Genomic DNA, 3017 nt, shown 5'->3' with positions numbered 1-3017 from the left:
CACTCGGCGGTCCGTTCTGTGAGCATGTGTGGCCTACCACTTTACGGCTGAGTCGTTGTTGCTCCTAGACGTTTTCACTTCACAATAACAGCACTTACAGTTGACTGGTGCAGCTCTAGCAGGGCAAAAATTTGATGAACTGACTTGTTGGAAAGGTGGCATCCTATGACGGTGCCACGTTGAAAGTCACTGAGCTCTTCAGTAAGGCCATTCTACTGCCAATGTTTGTCTATGGAGATTGCATGGCGGTGTGCTTGATTTTATACACCTGTCAGCAACGGGTGTGGCTGAAATAGCCAAATCCACTAATTTGAAGGGGTGTCCACATACTTTTGTATCTATAGTGTAGCTTCATTCTATGTAGCAGAGCTGTAGCATGGTTGGGGTCAATTTGAATGGATGGCAGTCAATTCAGGAAGTGATTTGAATTGATGTCATTGAAAATAGATGCCTTGTTTTCCTTCCTGAACTGACTGCCTTCAATTCAAATGGACCCCAACCCTTCTATGTCGTGTGCAGGTGCTCCATGTTTTCAGCTCAGTCTGCCAGTCCCTGTGCTGTACAGTAGAATACATTTTAGGTGTGTGCGTGTGTGTGTGTGTTGTATTGCATTTTACCCTCTCCTCTCCCACAGCCAAGCCACAGTGACCAGTGTGGTCAACCCTTCAACCCCCAGGCTGTCTGGACGTAGCAGAACAAGTTGCCCACTAACCACAGATCTAGGATCAGGTTACCCTTCACCCTACCCTAACCTTAAAGGGCCAATCTAAGATTGTTACATCTAACCACAGATCTAGGATCAGGTTACCCTTCACCCTACCCTAACCTTAAAGGGCCAATCTAAGATTGTTACATCTAACCACAGATCTAGGATCAGGTTACCCTTCACCCTACCCTAACCTTAAAGGGCCAATCTGGGATTGTTACATCTAACCACAGATCTAGGATCAGGTTACCCTTCACCCTACCCTAACCTTAAAGGGCCAATCTGGGATTGTTACATCTAACCACAGATCTAGGATCAGGTTACCCTTCACCCTACCCTAACCTTAAAGGGCCAATCTAAGATTGTTACATCTAACCACAGATCTAGGATCAGGTTACCCTTCACCCTACCCTAAACTTAAAGGGCCAATCTAAGATTGTTACATCCAAACATGGTTAAAACACTTTAAGACATTTTATTTTGATTTCATGGATTGTCAGTCCTTGCATCGACAGCTCTGTCTATGGATTTGAGAGAGGTTACATTCCTCCGTCTATGGATTTGAGAGAGGTTACATTTCTCCGTCTATGGATTTGAGAGAGGTTACATTTCTCCATCTATGGATTTGAGAGAGGTTACATTTCTCCGTCTATGGATTTGAGAGAGGTTACATTTCTCCATCTATGGATTTGAGAGAGGTTACATTTCTCCATCTATGGATTTGAGAGAGGTTACATTTCTCCATCTATGGATTTGAGAGAGGTTACATTTCTCCATCTATGGATTTGAGAGATTACATTTCTCCATCTATGGATTTGAGAGAGGTTACATTTCTCCGTCTATGGATTTGAGAGTGGTTACATTTCTCCGTGTATGGATTTGAGAGTGGTTACATTTCTCCGTGTATGGATTTGAGAGAGGTTACATTTCTCCATCTATGGATTTGAGAGAGCTTACATTTCTCCATCTATGGATTTGAGAGAGGTTACATTTCTCCATCTATGGATTTGAGAGAGGTTACATTTCTCCATCTATGGATTTGAGAGATTACATTTCTCCATCTATGGATTTGAGAGAGGTTACATTTCTCCATCTATGGATTTGAGAGTGGTTACATTTCTCCGTGTATGGATTTGAGAGTGGTTACATTTCTCCGTGTATGGATTTGAGAGAGGTTACATTTCTCCGTGTATGGATTTGAGAGAGGTTACATTTCTCCATCTATGGATTTGAGAGTGGTTACATTTCTCCGTGTATGGATTTGAGAGAGGTTACATTTCTCCGTCTATGGATTTGAGAGTGGTTACATTTCTCCGTGTATGGATTTGAGAGTGGTTACATTTCTCCGTGTATGGATTTGAGAGAGGTTACATTTCTCCGTCTATGGATTTGAGAGAGGTTACATTTCTCCATCTATGGATTTGAGAGAGGTTACATTTCTCCGTCTATGGATTTGAGAGAGGTTACATTTCTCCGTCTATGGATTTGAGAGTGGTTACATTTCTCCGTGTATGGATTTGAGAGAGGTTACATTTCTCCATCTATGGATTTGAGAGTGGTAACATTTCTCCATCTATGGATTTGAGAGAGGTTACATTTCTCCTTCTATGGATTTGAGAGTGGTAACATTTCTCCATCTATGGATTTGAGAGAGGTTACATTTCTCCATCTATGGATTTGAGAGAGGTTACATTTCTCCATCTATGGATTTGAGAGAGGTTACATTTCTCCATCTATGGATTTGAGAGAGGTTACATTTCTCCATCTATGGATTTGAGAGAGGTTACATTTCTCTGTCTATGGATTTGAGAGTGGTTACATTTCTCCATCTATGGATTTGAGAGAGGTTACATTTCTCCATCTATGGATTTGAGAGAGGTTACATTTCTCCATCTATGGATTTGAGAGTGGTTACATTTCTCCATCTATGGATTTGAGAGAGGTTACATTTCTCCATCTATGGATTTGAGAGAGGTTACATTTCTCCATCTATGGATTTGAGAGAGGTTACATTTCTCCATCTATGGATTTGAGAGAGGTTACATTTCTCCATCTATGGATTTGAGAGATGTTACATTTCTCAGCTACTTACTTCCCAAAAAGTGGTGACCGCTTTGTTATTGTTAGAAGGTTGAGTTAATATCTGACCCTGGGTCAATGGTTTGGGTCATTAAAAGCGATGGGGTGTGTGTGTGTGTGTATGTGTGTGTGTGTGTGTGTGTGTGTGATCTTCAAGTCACAACAATAGACAAGCACAATGTGCTTAAACTAATAACACACAAATTGTGTGTGTGTGTGTGTGTGTGTGTGT

The sequence above is a fragment of the Salmo trutta genome, chromosome 14, assembly GCF_901001165.1.
Source record: "Salmo trutta chromosome 14, fSalTru1.1, whole genome shotgun sequence".
Lineage (NCBI taxonomy): Eukaryota > Metazoa > Chordata > Actinopteri > Salmoniformes > Salmonidae > Salmo > Salmo trutta.
This window is presented reverse-complemented; position numbering follows the sequence as displayed.